We start from the raw sequence: 17,133 nt of genomic DNA, 5'->3' as shown, positions 1-17,133 counted from the left end.
ATGAGTTCAGTGAAGAAAATCAGACCTTTTGGGACCTGGTTCCACTTACCTCTCTGGCCTCCCCTCCTGAACTCCCCTCTTCTGGCTCTGCATTCAGCGTGCACATCAAGCGTGCTCCCTCTAGCCTCTGCTTTTATGCATGCTGCTCCCCTGCCTGGAACACTCCCCCACCTCATTCCTGCCCTCCACTTGGCTAACTCCTATGTGTTCCTTAGGACACAACGTGGACATCACTTCCAAGTTAAAGATCTCACCTCTATGCTTCCGTCATTTCCCTTAGCAAGCACTTGCCATATCTACAGCTATAATACAACTCACACTTGCCTGTTGGTAACATCCTTCCTCTCGACCCCACAGTAAATTCCAAGATGGTGGCAGCTGTGTCAGCCTTGTCCACAGGTGCATCCCCCATGTCTGTGACTGGCCTGCTACATAGTAGGCACTCATTAGAAGTTTACTGAATCAACGAGTATCTAAAAGCAGGTGCAGGTACAGACAGGTGGCCTCGTGTTCTCTCTCAGAGCTGGCTGGCCAGAATTTTCTCCCAGTCACATACCTGGATTCACCCTGATACTAAGAACATGCAAATGAAGGGAATAAAATGTGGATAATTCATGGTATAGCGCCACAAGCAGGGAAACAACTCATTAATAGCTCAACAGGTGAAAGGTCAGAAGCATCATATTGTACGCTGGCAATTGATGTGTCTGTGTGAGTTTCTTTGTAGATTTGAGGGAAGGGTTGTTTGTCTTTTCTTTTGTTTGCAAGTATTTCCATATTATTTTCTTCCTCTGATAAGTTACAGCTGGTTTTGTTCCAGGCAATTTTAAACATTTTGTATAAATTCAACCACCACCATGACTTTAAAAATGGATAAGCATACCAAAATCACTGTGGTCCAAGAGAAATCACGACAGCCTTTTGTCATTAAAATAGAAGTACATACTATCACGTTGGGAGAATCTCAACAAGCCAAAGGGAGAAAAGAATGGGGAAAAAGCATAAAATGAGTTGTTTTGCTTCCGATTCAAGGCTGTCTCCCCACAGGCAGAACAAGTCTGGCTGAATCAAAATCTATGTTCAGGGTATTAGCTTTCTTATCCGAATCAGGCTGTAGGTAACTTGGGGACGTCTTTCTCTCTCCTTCAAATAACAGCACTAACAGCACCCGTGAATGTTAATGTCGCACTCACAAGCCTGCCATAGCACTAGCTCTAAAACTCTCTTAAAACAGTTACCACACCACTTGGCTTTGAAGACATAATAAGTATATGTAACTGTCGCTTCAACCAGTTGTGAACTCCTAGAGGGGAAGAGAGACCACTTCCTTCCACCTTTGAGTCCTACATAACACCCAGCCATTCAGTGCATGGTATGCGTAGGTCTCCTGATACTTCTTTGGAGTTGGGAATGTCAAACAGAATTGGAATTTTAAACATTTAATTGGGGCTAACTAAATATTTTTGACTTTTAAATGATGTTTAATTCCATGAAACCAACAGCATTCAATTCTAGTAATTATGCTTTTGATTATTTTCCCCCCATATCTTATGACTGTTTTGACACTGTGTAGCTTGAGTATTTTTAAATAGTTATTGAATTGCTTCAAAATCCCATTAACTTTTACCTTTTATCTAGTGTGCTTATTCTTTTAATCCATGAAATTTGGCTAATGGAAATTAATTTATTTCTTCTAAGTGTAATTTTCTTGCCACATCTAACCCACATCCTATGTTACTAAGCTTATAGGTTTGTTATGTAGTCATTTCTGGTGTTAAGTTTGTAAATGATGCTTATATTTCTTATACCTGAAGAATATTGCTTTGCTATCTTTCCAGGAGTAATTAATCTATAATATCTTGGTTCATTTCAATGGGATTTTCATGTTTTTTTTTTTTTCCAGCAGAAAACTAAGTCAGATCATTACTGTCTCATTCAACAAATATTTAAATGCTCCAGATCTCTAAAGGTGATTGTTGCCATTGCCATTTATTGCACTGATTTAGGAACTATTCACTTGGTAAAACTGTCCTTAGTACTATACTGTGGGAAGGAAGATACCTTGCTTATGCTTGTCTTTGAAAACTCTTACGTGCTATTAACTAGCCGTGTGACCTTAGGCAAATTACTGGACATCTCTGAGCTTTAGTTTCCATATCTGTACCTAAGTCACAGGATTGTTGGAATAATTGCATAAGAAAATGTTTGAGAAAGTTTCAGGAAAGATGTCCACTGCATAATAGGGGGTTAAATAAGAGTTTATCTTCTCTTATCATCTTCCTAAAGTAGCTCCTTTCTTCCTATTTCTATTCTATATCCTAAAGGTCTTATCGTCAGACTACTTAATGATACTTTAATAGGGTCCTTTTAATGGGAGACTCTGAAAGTCTGAAAAAAAAAACTAATGTTCAAAAGATACGAATGTTGGGCATCAGGAGAGGTGAGAGGGGAGAATTCAGAGGCCAGAGGTAGCTCCTGGCCCCATCAAACTACATTGTATTGGTCTATGCTTTCTGCCCTCATCTAAGGGCCTGTCCTCTGGGCTCATTCTTACAGTCAAGCAAAAAGAGAACAAAAAGATTGGTTTTTCAGGATATTTGATAGTAGATGAGTCGCTTGGGAAACAGTGCAACCTCCCTCTGAATTTTGGCCACAGTGTTCCATACCACTGTGATGAGGAGAAAAGAGAGCAAGATTTTTAAAAAATCTTTAAAAATTAAAGACATTATGGACTCTCAGAAGCAGGTGCCCTACTGGCTATCAGCACATTACTCTTCTGGGGTCGCATTGTCTTTAAAGCTTTAACATGGAGTACTTTGAAATTCAACGACAAAATAAGATGATGGGTGTGGTCAGGTGTATCTTATAGCCTTTCAATTCTCCTGTAATGTGGAGATTTTCTATGAGGATTTTTAAATGCTTCTTACTTTTATTAAGTGTCAGTTCTGCTGCTCAGCAGTAATTAAACTGAAAGAAAAATGCCAAGAATGATAAATTACTATTACAGGTTTATTCTTTCTTTTTTTTCAGAAACTAGTCAGCCCTGTATCATGAGATTCAAAAATATTAACTTTGAGGATATTGAAGAAGAAAGCCTTCCTACTATGTTATTTTCAATAAATGCTGTCTCAAATCCATGTAAATTTTAATGTCTAGGATTTAAATATAATCCATGGTGTCTGAATACCCCCATGTTTATTCAATTTCATTTAGAACTACTTGACCCTGCAGAAGTAAGCTACCACAGCTGAAACAGGCATACATGGCCAAGTTTGTTATTTGACTAAGAGTCAATAACTTTATATTTCAATATTTAACATAGAGAATGAGGTGGGGTTGAGTGAATAATTTTTCTGAATCAAGTCAATCATCATTAAAGTTTTTTAGAGACAGTTTTCCAAGTGTCTCTGGTATTTTCATCCAAATAGAGCCTTAGGGATCATGAGTAAGAGCATTAAAAGCCAATTACTTTTCTAAGCATTATATTCCAGACTTGAAGTCTCCTTATTTGAGATAATTACATTTCGAGCTTATTTCTCAAACAAATAGAAGTCAAGATAATAAGCAGGATGGAAGTATAGAGCAATTTAAAGACCCCCCCCCAACAATTGATTAGTTTTGGATGATGGTATCCAATTTCAAGGAAGGAATATGTAAAATCTAGAAATATAGTTTTCAAATCATTAATATTAATAAAAATGTACCCATTTTTCTTACAGAAACATTATATCTGTCCAATTGAGTTAGACACATCACTGCCTCACTCTCAGCCAAAACTAATTTCCAACATTTAGTTGGAGACAATAATTCCTGTAAAAGTAGCTGAGAGGTAAGAGAAACAACCTACAATAAGGCATGGTTTCTGGGAAGTGTAGACCCTCCACATGTAAAGATTTGCATGTGGAAACCAACAGAGAGGAGCCTTGGCAACTGTGTACATTGGGAATTGTGGTGTTTCATGTGTTACATAAATCAAGGAGTTAAAAATATTAGGTAACAAGAATATTAGGAAATAAGAAAGAAGATTTCTTTCCTTCCTTGGTGTAATAGAGTTTTAGTATAAGAATACCTTCTGGATAATGAGAATTGAAATGGGAACTGGGAGCATGAAAGAACTTGGAAACGGATATGAAGGGATTTGAATATTACCAAGTTAATGGTCAATTAAAGACTATGCTTTTCCACCCACATCCAGCCGCTGTATGTTTGAGAAGCTCAAGACTAAATAAATCTCACTTTGAGAATAAACAAAGAGGAAAGATTCACACTTGGAACTATAGAAATTTCAGAGAAAGAAAAATTAAAAATATTCTAAAGACTACAAAGAAGAGTAGACTCTTAAAATGATTGACTTTTGTAAATAGAAGATATTGACTGATTTGATTGATTGATTTAAATCGGTATTTATTTCATAAAATATAGTCCACACCTGCACTGCAATAAATGTTAAGAAAGTTCTACAAGTAGAAGGAAAATGATAACATATTAAAATTCAGATTTACAGAAAGGAATAACGTGTGCTGGAGGTGGTAAATATGTAAGTAAATAAAAATATTTTTTCTCATTTGTTCATTTGTTTTATGCTTAAAACGAAATAACAATAATGTATTGTGAAGTTCGGAACATATGCAGAAATAAAATATATGGCAGTGAAAGCCCAAAGAATAGGGAGGGGATACTAAAATTTTGCTGCTGTAAGAGTCTGCATTTCATGTGAAGTAGTGTAATAGTATTTCATAGTAGGCTCTGATAAGTTTTAAAATGTATATTCTAAACTCTAGAGCAACCACTAAGAAAAATAGCAAAAAGAATAGCAAATAAATCAATAGTTGAAATAAAATACTTAAAATTACTTAACATAAAACAAAGATGGATTTTAAGGAGGAATATAAATAGTGTAACAAATAGAAAACAAATATGAGAAAGTAGATTTAAACTCAACCATATTAATAATTACATTAAATATAAATGGTCCACCACTCTGATTAAAAGCTAGAGATTATCATTTAATTGAAAAGCGTCATCATTGTCAGCTTCATTATCCTGTTTAAAGAAATTCCGAACAGATACAGATAGATAATTCAGTAGTTCTTTCTAGAACAATTAGTTTACCTTTCAGAAACGAAAAATGAAATTAGATCCCACCTTGGACATTAGAGAAAAATAAACTTGAAATAAATTAATAAGTTGAATTTAAAAAGTAAAATCATGAATTAACTGAATGAAAATATAGATCAGGATTTATCTGATATTAGGATACTTTTTTAAGCAGTGATAAAAACAGAAACCATAAAGGCATACTTTTAATATAGCAAAACTTCAAATGTTTTGCCATTCCAAGCACACAATTCAACAGAGAAGAAATAAAGATGGCTAAAAAACATGGACAAAATATGCTTCATCATTGAGAAGGCAATTTTTAAATATCTAATTGGAAAAGATTTTTAAAAGCATGACATTATTCAATACTCATGAGAACATATGGAATCAGGCATTCTCATAAACCATGGAAGAAGCATGAACACATGCAATGCTTCCAGATGACTATTTACACTATTAATATGTGCTTTAAAATATTCACTCCTTTTTAAAACATTTTTGTCCAGTTTCTAAAGTCATTTAACAGTATTGAAGATGCCCACAAATATTTTTTAATAGACAAAATTTTAGGGTTGGGCATGGTGATTCATGCTGGTAATCCCAGCACTTTCAGAGGCAGAGGCAGGAGCATTGCTTAAGGCCAGGAGTTTGAGACTAGCTTGGTGAAAATAGTGAGATCCTGTCTCCAGCAAGCAATCACTCAATAAAATATTAATATAAAAGTATGCATATTCATACAATAGAATACTCTGAAATTATGCAAATTGTTTTATTTTTTTAAATTTATAGATTCAGGAGGTACATGTGTGCAGGTTTGTTACATGGATATATTGTGTATGGCGGAGTTTGGGCTTCTAATGTACTCATCACATGAATAATGAACATTGTTATATTGTGTATGGTGGAATTTGGGATTCTAGTATACTCATCACATGAATAATGAACATTGTATCCGATAGGTAATTTTTCAACTCTCATCCTCTTCTGACTCTCATCCTTTTTGGAGCCTCCAGTGTTTATTATTTCCATCTGTATGTCCATGTCCAGGTGTACCCATTGTTTAGTTCCCACTTATAAGTGGTATTTGGTTTTCTGTTTCTGAGTTATTTCACTTAGGATAATAGTTTCCAGCTCCACCCATGTTGCTGAAAAGACATGATTTTATTCTTTTTTATGGCTGAGTAGTATTCCAGGGTATATAGATACCACATTTTCTTTATCCAGTCCTCCACTGATGGACACTTAGGTTGATTCCATATCTTTACTATTGTGAATTGTGCTGCAATAAACATACAAGTGCCAATATCTTTTTGATATAATAATTTCTTTCCCTTTTCATATATGCCTTGTAGTGGGATTGCTGAATCAGAAGGTAGTTTTATTTTTGTTCTTTGAGAAATTTCCATACTGCTTTCCATGGTGATTGTGCTAATTTACATTCCCATCAACAGTGTATAAGCATTCTCTTTTCTCTGCATCCTTATCAATATCTGTTGGGGTTTTTTTTCTTTAGTTTTTAGTAATAGCCATTGTGACTGGTGTGAGATGGTCTCTTATTGTGGTTTTAGTTTGCATTTCTCTGATAATAAATGATGTCCAGTATTTTTTCATGTTTGTTGTCTGTTGAGAATTTTCTGTTCATGTCCTTTGCCCACTTTTTAATGAGGTTATTTCTTTTTTTCTTGTTGAGTTGTTTGAGTTTGTTGTAGATTCTGAATATTTAGTCCTTTGTCAGAAGCACATTTTCCAAGTATTTTCTCCCATTGTGTAAGTTGGATGTTTATTGATCATTTCTTTTGCTGTGCAGAAGCTTTTTAGTTTAATTAAATCCCATTTGTCTATTTTTGGGTTTGTCACATTTGCTTTTAAGGTCTTAGTCAATTATTCCGTGCATAGGCCAATGTCCTGAAGAGTTTTCCTTAAGTTTTCTTCTAGAATTTTTATAGTTTCAGGTTTTATATTTAAGTATTTAATCAATCTTGAGTTAGTTTTTATATATGTTGAGAGATAGGAATCCAATTTTATTCTTCTACATATAGCTATCCAATTTTCCCAGCACCATTTATTGAATAGGGTGTCCTTTCCCCATCGTATATCTCTGTCAACTTGCCAAAGATCAGGTGGTTATAGCTATGTGGCTTTATTTCTATTCTCTATTCTGTTCTGTTGATCTATGTGTCTATTTTTATACTAGTACCACGCTGTTTGGATTACTATAGCCTTGTAGTAAAATTTGAAATCAGGTGATGTGATGCCTCCAACTTTGCTCTTTTTGCTTAGGATTGCTTAATTCTACTAAATGTAAAAAGAAGAGCTGGTACCATTCCTACTGAAACTATTCCAAAACGTTGAAGAGGAAGGACTCCTCCCCAACTCATTCTTTGAGGCCAGCATCACTCTGATACCAAAACCTGGCAGAGACACAAAAATAAATGAAAACTTCAGGCCAATATCCTTGATAAAGATTGATATAAAGATCCTCAGCAAAATACTTGCAAACTAAATCCAGCAGCACATCAAAAAACTAATCCACCACAGTCAAGTAGGCTTTATGCCTGGGAGGCAAGGCTGATTCAACATATGCAAATCAATGAATGTGATTCATCATATAAATAGAATGAAAGAGAAAAATCATGTGATCTCAATAGATGCAGAAAAGGCCTTCGATAAAATTCAACATCCCTTCATGTAAAAACTCTCAATAAACTAGGTATTGAAGGAACATACACCAAAATAATAAGAGCCATCTATAACAAACCCATAGCCAACATAACACTGAATGAGCAAAAGCTAGAAGCATTCCCCTTGAAAACCAGCACAAAACAAAGATGCCCTCTCTCACCACTTCCATTCAACATAGTATTGGAAGTTCTGACCAGAGAAATCAGGCAAGAGAAGGAAATAAAGGGCATCCAAATAGGAAAAGAGGAAGTCAAACTATACCTGTTTGTGGACAACATGAGTCTATATCTAGAAAACCCCAGAGTCATAGCCCAAAAGCTCCTTCAACTGTTAAACAACCTCAGCAAAGTTTCAGGATACAAAACCCATGTGCAAAAATCACTAGCATTCCTATACACCAACAACAGCCAAGCCAAGAGCCAAATCAGGAATGCAAACCCATTCACAATTGCCACAAAAAGAATAAAATACCCAGGAATACAGCTAACCAGGGAGGTGAAAGATCCCTACAATGCGAATTACAAAATGCTGCTCAAATAAATCAGAGATGACACAAACAAATGGGAAAACATTCCATGCTCATGGATGGAAATAATCGATATTGTTAAAATAGCCATACTACCCAAAGCAGTTTACAGATTTGATCCTATTCCTATCAAATTACCAATGACATTCTTCACAAAACTAACAAAAACTATTTTAAAATTCATATGGAACCAAAGAAAAAGCTTGAATAGCCAAGGCAATCCTAAGCCAAAAGAACAGAACTGGATATATCATGTTACCTGACTTCCATACTACAGGGCTACAGTAATCCAAATAGCACAATACTAGTACAAAAATAGACACATAGACCAATGGAACAGAATAGAGAGCCCAGAAATAAGGCTGCACACCTACAACCATCTGATCTTCGACAAAGCTGACAAAAACAACCAATGGGAAAAGGACTGCCTAGTCAATAAATGTTGCTGGTATAATTGACTAGCCATATTCAGAAGATGAAACTGGACCCCTTCCTTACACCATATACAAAAATCAGCTCAAGATGGATTAAAGACTTAAATGTAAAACCCAAAACTATAAAAACCCTGGAAGACAACTTAGGCAATACCATAGGAACTGGCAAGGGTTTCATGAGGAAGATCCCAAAACCAATCGCAACAAAAGCAAAAATTGACAAATGGGATCTAATTAAATTTAAGAGCTTCTGCATAGCAAAAGAAACTATCAACAGAGTAAACAGACAACTTACAGATTGGGAGGAAGTATCTGCAAATTATGCATCTGGCAAAAATCTAATATCCAGCATCTATAAGGGATTTAAATAAATTTACAAGAAAACAACAACCCCATTAAAAAGTGAGCAAAGGACATGAACAGACAGTTTTTAAAAGAAGACATAAATAGGGTCAACAAACAGGGGGAAAAAAAGCTCAGTATTGCTCTTAATTAGAGAAAGGCAAAGCAAAACCACAATGAGATACCATCTCACACCAGTCAGAATGGCTATTATTAAAAAGTCAAAACATAACAGATGCTGGCGAGGTTGTGAAGAAAAGGGAACACTTATACACTGTTGGTGAGAGTGTAAATTAGCTCAGCCATTGTAGAAAGCAGTGTGGTGATTCCTCAAAGAGCTAAAAACAGAATTACCATTCAGCCCAGCAATCCCATTACTGGGTGTATACCCAAAGGAATACAAATTGTTCTACCATAAAGACACATGCACACATACGTTCACTGCAGCACTATTCACAATAGCAAACACATAGAATCAATCTAAATGCCCATTAATGACATATTAAAGAAAATGTGGTACATATATACCATGGAATACTATGCAGCCACAAAAAGATCTTTCCTTTGCAGGAACATGGATGGAGCTGGAGGCCCTATTCCTTAGCAAACTAATGCAGAAACAGAAAACCATATGCCACATGTTGTGACTTATAAGTGGGAGCTAAATAATGAGATCAAGCGGACACCAAGAGAAGAAGGGAACAACAGACATAGGGGCCTACCGGAGGGTAGAGTTTGGGAGAAGGGAGAGAAACAGAAAAAAATAACTGTTGGGCACTAGGTCTAGTACCTGGGTGATGAAATCATTTACAGAACAAACTCCTGTGACACGAGTTTACCTATATAACAAACCTGCACATGTACCCCTAGACTTAAAATTAAAAAAAAAAAAAAAAAGAAAACAGGTGATCCTAGATTATCCAGGTATCACTAATGGAATCACAAGGGTCCTTATTAGAGCTAGGCAGAAAGATCAGACTCAGTAGAAGGAGATATGATGACAGAAGCAAAATATTGGAGGTAAGGAATAGGAAAGGAAGGAGCCATCCTCTAACAATGCAGGTGACCTCTAGAAGCTGAAATAGGGAAGGAAACAGATTCTGCCCTGAAGCCTGCAGAAGGAGCATCATCCTGAAAATACCTTGGTTTTCGACTTTTGGCCTCCAAAATTTTAAGAGAATAAATCCTGTGTTGTTTTAAGCTCCTGCACTTGTAGTAATTTGTCACAGAAGCCACAGGAAACTAGTACATACAAAGTATTTTTAGTGGCCTCTTTGACCACACTAAAACTTCCTCTGCTGTTGAGTTAAAAATTCCTCTCAATTTCACGCTTTAAACAGTCCTAAGGAGTCCCCTAATGCAGGGCATCCGGTGTCCTGAGTGGGTCCAATATGTCCAGTCCGCTTCTAGCAGCTGTTCAGAAACTACACTGACAGCATAGTCAGCCAGGAAGACTCCCATTCATTACAATGAGGAGAAAGTAAGTTTATAAGCAATTTTGCAAAGGGTAACTATGTCATAATTGCAGCTTCAGTGTATCTGCTATGACAGCGGAGAAATCTATTTTGAAGAGCAACTATTTTTATTTTCTTTTATTAATTATGTATTGAACAAGTAAGATTCCCTGACATCAAACAGACCAGTTCTGAGGTTTTACCCAAGATAATTTAACAGCTCCAGCTCCTGCAGTGTTCATCAAAATACAAAAGAAAAAGTAGAGGTCATCTTTTTTTGATAGCAAATTGGACTGTTGCAAGCTAAGGGAGAGAAAGCTATGTCATACATGGAGATAGGGTGCTTCCAAGGGTCTGTAGGTTTAGAAGCATGGCCTGCCTGGCTCACACACACTCCTACTGGTGATGCCAAAGACATCCCACCAATATGTCTAAGACAGTGTCAGTGCTGGAGGCAATGAGCCCACTCTGGCCACATGCTTACCAAGGGACAGGTGGGGCCTGTGTCCCCTGAGCTGGCTGTGGGCAGGTGGATGGGCAGCTAAGCAGCCTAGGGGAGAGTGGGCTGGCAATGGGTTCCTAGTCCAGCCCTTAGGAACCATGGAAGCACAGGGACAAGCACAAGGCTATGGGATGCAAAGTGACTCAAGAACAGGTGAGTCACAGGGGTCTCTACTGCAATCATGCAGAATTGATGTGGTCTGACAGGCCACCACCTCACATTCCTGAGGGGAACAGCCAAGCTGGTGACTAGCATCCAGGCCATAACTGCAAATCCACACTAGGGAGTGTCTCCCTTCTGTGTGTTCAAGTGTTCTCAACTTGGATTTTTAACCATTTTAAAAATGGCTGAGTTCAGGCTTAAAACCAACCACAAGAATGGATTTCAACACAGCTCTAAAGCCAGGGGTGCGTCCAGTAATCCCAACACAGTGACTCCCAGAGGCCAGGTGCCCACAGGCCTACAATCCCTCTCAGCACTGACCAGTGAGTTGATTTTATTTTTTACAATTAAAAAAAAAAAGCTGAGTAATATTGCACGTGACTACCAGAAACTGTCTTGTTGGAAACAAAACCTATTTACATCTAATGAAAAGCCTGGCCACAGGCTGCTTCTGCCACATTTACAGCACAGTGCAATGCACACAATAAGCCAAACCACAAAGGCAGTTTCTGGTACTCACAGTACAGAGCTTTTTGCCACATGGGAGTAAAGCAGAGGTTTTAAGAGGAGGAGGGAGATGGAGAAGGGTGTCACATTCACTTCTAGTTCTGGAGCTGACTGGACAGCCAGTCCAGTCCTTCATGGAGCTGGTCACCACAGGTGCCACAGGTGGCCTGAATGTACCAGTTCCTGTGGAGCAGGGAATGCAGCCCCAGCTTGTCTGTGATCTCAGTGGTGTTCATGGTGTTGAGGAGGGCCTACTTGTTGGGAACACCAGGGGGACTGCATTCCAGAGCTCATCCTCAGCCGACATCCTCATGAGCTCCTCATGGGCCTTGTTCATGTGCTCTCTGTCACTACTGTCCTCCATAAAGATCAGGCCTTATGTGTTCTGGAAGTAGTGGCACCACAGAGGCCAGATCTTGTGCTGGCCTGCCATGTCCCACACAGTGAAGCTGATGTTCCTAGACTCCATGTGTCTGCATTGAAGCCTGTGATGGGAACAGTGGTCACAATCTCAACTAGCTTCAGCTTATACAAAATCATCATCTTGCCTGCAGCATCCAGGCCCACCATGAGGACAAGCATTTCTTTTTTGCCAAAAACGCCCTTAAAGAGGTTGGTAAAAGATATTCCCCATGGACCCTCAGCTTCCCAAGTAGCTGGTACTACAGATTAGCACTACCACGCCTGGCTAATGTATATATTTTTATTCTTAGCAGAGATGGGGGTTTTGCCATGTTGGCAAGGCTGGTCTCGAACTCCTGGCCTCAAGTGATCCACCCACTTCAGCCTCCCAAAGTGTTGGGATTACAGGTATGGGCCACCATGCCTGGCCTCCATCAAATAACTTTAAAAAAAAAAAACAGTTCTCTTAACTTCCTTGCATGACTATCTTCCCTTCACACTCCCTGGAATTTGTCTCCATATCTAGACTTTCCCTGAGCTTCTGATCACACTGGCAAATATTACATAATTTTCCAATTGCTATCACTCTAAATCAAGGGTCTTATCTGGGCTCCCCTTCCTGCTCCACAACCCCTTCTTCTGTCTTTGGTCAAATCCCTTTTCCACTTCCTGAAGTGATGCTTCAAACTTCATTGTCTCCTTAGGCTTCCTACTCTACCCTCCGCAATCCCAGCCCTCCCTCAGGAAATTATCTCACTTCATACTTCGCATGAATTTCAACTTCTTGTCCCCTGTCTCACCACTACCTCCCTTTAAGGCCAAGCTTCCTTTCTTGCTTTGTGTCCTCAGAAGATGAGATGTTCCTCCTCTAGTTCAAAACTAACTTCTTTCTTTGGGTTTTAATCTCATTCTGTTTTATTTCTACCTCAACTTACTCCAATTATTATCTGCTCTCTCTCTCCCATTCAATTGTCTGTTTTACCTCAAAGTATACAGTGCTTTAGTCATTCCCGTCTTTGAAAAAAAAAAGTGTTTGGACTCCAAAATTCCCTCTTGCTTTGAGCCACACTTTCTAGACCACTCTTGATTCCTCTACTTCTTCACCTCTCATTCACTCTTCACCATAATTTAATGTCTACTCCAAAAGCAGCCCTGAAATTACACTGGCAAATATGACCAATGAACTCCATGTTTCCAATTCCAACAGATATGGTCATTACTAGATTCCTTTTTAGAAAATAGAGCAAGAAATTAGCTTAAACAGAAATAGAGAATTTTTTTTAGGGTTATAGAAATGACTCCACAGGACTCAAAGGCAAAAATGCCTGAGCTTCAAGAAAGACTAGAACCAAAAAGCAAAAAGTTACTGGCAATTTGGGCAGGTTTCCCTCTCTGCCTCCACTCCCCTCTACTGCCCTAGACTCTGTAGATGGGCTTTCTCTGCCTCTTCTGTCCACATAGCATCCCCAGTGAGTCATCATCAGTGCTACACTTCATTGCCTCTGGTAGAATTCATCCCTTCTGAGGTATCTATCTCGTTTTAAATCAGCTCTAAGATTAAAAGTTATTTATGTTTCTACACTCTGTCTCCCTGCTTCTTCCAAATAACCTACATCCTACTTCTCAGACTACATAGAATAAACTTAATCTATTTTTATACATATCATTCCTACAAATACTTCAAAACAACTATCATGTCTTATTGAATTTTCCTCTTCTATGAGAAAAGCATCCCCAGGTCCTGGTCCTCCCTAGCCTTATCCTGGTCTAAACCAGTGGCTCCCAAACCAGCAACAGCATCATTACCCTTAGGAACTTGTTAGAAATGTAAGTTTTGGGGTCCCAATTCAAACCAATTGAATGAGAAACTCTGGGGCTTAGGATTCAGCAATCCGACTTTTAAAAAGCCCTCCAGGTGTTCCTCATGCAGCTCAAGTTTGAAACCCATTGCACTAAACTTTCTCTCATCTGTCTAATTCTGCAGAAGTGTGACTCACCTCAGCTGAGGACAATTCTATAGGCATGGGGTTGGGTGATAGATACAAAAAAGAACAGTATGGTCTTCATCACTCTTGCTGTTCTTATTAACACTTAACAGTAACTGAAAAGTATTTTATAGATTTGTTTGTTGGTTTTTATTTTACTAATCACGAGAATGTAAGTTCCTTTAAATGAGAAGACCATGTCTGCTTTACTCATCCTTTTGTTCTTAGTGACCAGTGTAGCACCTGGTTTACGGTAGGTGCTCAATAAATAGCTATTGAATAAATGAACAAATAAATGAGTGAATAATATACTATGATAATTTGTTGTAGCCACATCATATCATTGATTCATATTGAAAGTGTAGTCAACTAAAGGTTTCAGGACATTTTTCTCCCATCTGATACACATTCATTTGGGGTTTTGTAGCTAAATATGGGAATTTGCCTCTATTCCTTATCAAATCTCACTTGTTAAGTTTAATCTATAATTTCAGGCTATAAAGATCCATTTTCTTTTCAAATATCACAATTCTATCATTTGGAATAATATTTCAGCCCCATTAATATATTATAAATTTTACCAGGATTAGATAAATTTCTCTTCCAAGTACCTATTCATAAAACCAAATACCGTTTTCTAGCATTCCTTTGGTAATTCATTTAAGTAGCTGCAAATTTATCCATGTACAGTGCTGCTCCAATCCTCTAAAGCCCGTGGTTCTCAAACTTGAGATGCATCAGAGTCTCCTGGAGCACTTACTGAAATACAGATTTACAGGACTGCACTCCCAGAGAACCTGATTTGATAGGTCTGGTGTAAGACACAACAAATTGCATTTCCAAAATTTTCCCAGATGATGCTGATACTTCTCATCCAGGGACTACACTTAAGGAACAACTGCTTCACTTCATAACACACCTACAATCACAGAAAAAGGGCCTCTTATACGCTGGCATTTTTACAACTTTAATCTCAATCTACTTGTTGTTATTCCTTTGAACTCCACTTTTAAATTATCATGGGGATCAGGATCTTAGGGATTAAAGAAAGCTTGTATGAAAATAACAAATGATTCCTGAAGCTCTGGAAAACACTTGTTAAATTATTAGGTTCAGAATATTGAAGTATATAAGCAAGTCGCTCCATAATTTTGCCTCCCCCATTCCATTCACAATTTAGACTCCATATACTACTGTACTATTACATCTGTCTATATAGAATACAGAGCTTATGTAGCTATCTAATTTAAGATTTTATATTCTGCAACTAATTGCCACCTAGATATCATTCTTTGGATGACTTTGTGCATAAAACATATTTGAGCGGTTTTCACTCGCGTGGTTGAATTTAGAGATTGGGCTTATGTGAGCCAAACAGTGCTCAGGAGAAACAGCTCTAAAGCCTGGTTATACTGTGGCTTTTTTCACTATTCTTGTAACACTGATGGAGGAAAGATGTGACTTTTCATGTTGCCAATAGCAACTATAAGCTTCTTATGGTCTGCACGTGCATGAGTTTTTGAGGTGGTCTGTCAGCCCAGCTATGGCCCGTATCTGTCCTATCTTCCAGGCTTTTGTCCTCAGAACTCATGTTCTCCTATATTCCATTCACCTCACCCTCTGCCCTTGAGCTTCGCATTGCTTTTCCGACTTGGACCTTTTGCTTTCCAATGCAGCCTGTCACTCTAACTACATTGCACTGCTTTTAAATGCCTGGAAGGTTCTATTTTTTGGGATGGATTACGAGATGGGAAAAAGTAGAAATATAGAGTTTGAAATAGGGAAATAATACAGCAACATTCTGGGGGAGAAGGAAGGGATAGAATTAAAAGCAAGTCAGTGCATGCATGCAGGGGCTCACTGCGTGCACAAGTTTACACCTGGGGTAGGAGGGGATGGGAGTACTGACTACACATGGAGAGAGGGTCACATCATCTATCCTCTGACACTGAAAGAAAGAAGAAAAAATAGATACAAATGGGGCAATTCTGTAAGTGGTGAGTGGAGAGTTCAAGTTATTTCACAACTAATTACCTTGCTTTTCTTGTGAAAGTAGCAAAAGACATACTCTGCAGAGAATTAGGAGATATGGGCAGATATATGACTTGAAACATTTAGAAATGATTTGTATTGCCTGAGGAGAAACATGGAAGAGGGAAATGATGAAGCATGAAGGTCCTACTGAGGCTGGAGACAAGTGTGTGTCCAGATATCTGTTCACATGGCAGTAAGATTTTCTTCAGCAGCATGGAGCAGCACCGCTAAAGGAGCAGAGAAGGTAAATTGTGGCATTGAGCTCAAATCCACACACTCAAAATGCAGGTAACAGGATGAATGTTAGTAAAAGAGTTATTGGGCTGATGCATGGAATCCAGATTAAGTACTGGAAAAAAAAGATAAATAAGTGAAGATAAAGAAGAATTCAAAGATTAAGGTCAAATCATGGTTTTACTAGGAGTGAGGATTTAAGAAAGCTGGAAGAAGTTGAGGTTGTAATCTGCAAATGGAATATTGACACTTAAGAACTTTTAATGGATATAAATTTCTTGTGCCAACAAGGTTTACTAGATGGCCGCAGTGTCAGTGCCTGAACTTTGGCGATGTTTGAGGTTGCTAGAGTTGGAAAGAGTAAAAAATTCTGAGACTATGCCACTAAATTGACTATAAATAGGACACAAATAATAAAAGATACTTCCAAGACATGAACAAGAGACATAAGCCAAGTGCCAATATTTTTACTTCATATAGGGGAAAGATCAGAAAATTAGCTGATGGCAAGTAAAGGGTAGAAAATAATTAACCCCAAAGATAGGATTATAATAGCTATCATTGAGCATGTATTATATACCCAGATTTATCAATGTTTAAATCACATTGTAATCACAACAACCTTTTTTACAGGTGAGGAACCCGAGACCCAGAGAGTTTTAAGTAGCTTGCTCAGTGTCATCTAGCTAATAGTAAGTGATGTCAAGACTCAAACCCATGAGTCAGTCATCCAGTCAGTAGATCTGACCAGAGTCATCACTTGTAACCA

General features: G+C 37.9%; 1 pseudogene; it reads right to left on the bottom strand.

The window, feature by feature from the left end:
* Positions 1-11,804: 11,804 nt before the first annotated feature.
* On the bottom strand, positions 11,805-12,324 carry LOC129010405 (ADP-ribosylation factor 1-like; annotated as a pseudogene).
* Positions 12,325-17,133: the final 4,809 nt, after the last annotated feature.

This window comes from Pongo pygmaeus, chromosome 10 (assembly GCF_028885625.2).
Source record: "Pongo pygmaeus isolate AG05252 chromosome 10, NHGRI_mPonPyg2-v2.0_pri, whole genome shotgun sequence".
Lineage (NCBI taxonomy): Eukaryota > Metazoa > Chordata > Mammalia > Primates > Hominidae > Pongo > Pongo pygmaeus.
The sequence above is the reverse complement of the archived record's forward strand: the minus strand, read 5'-3'. Positions and strand labels throughout refer to the sequence as shown.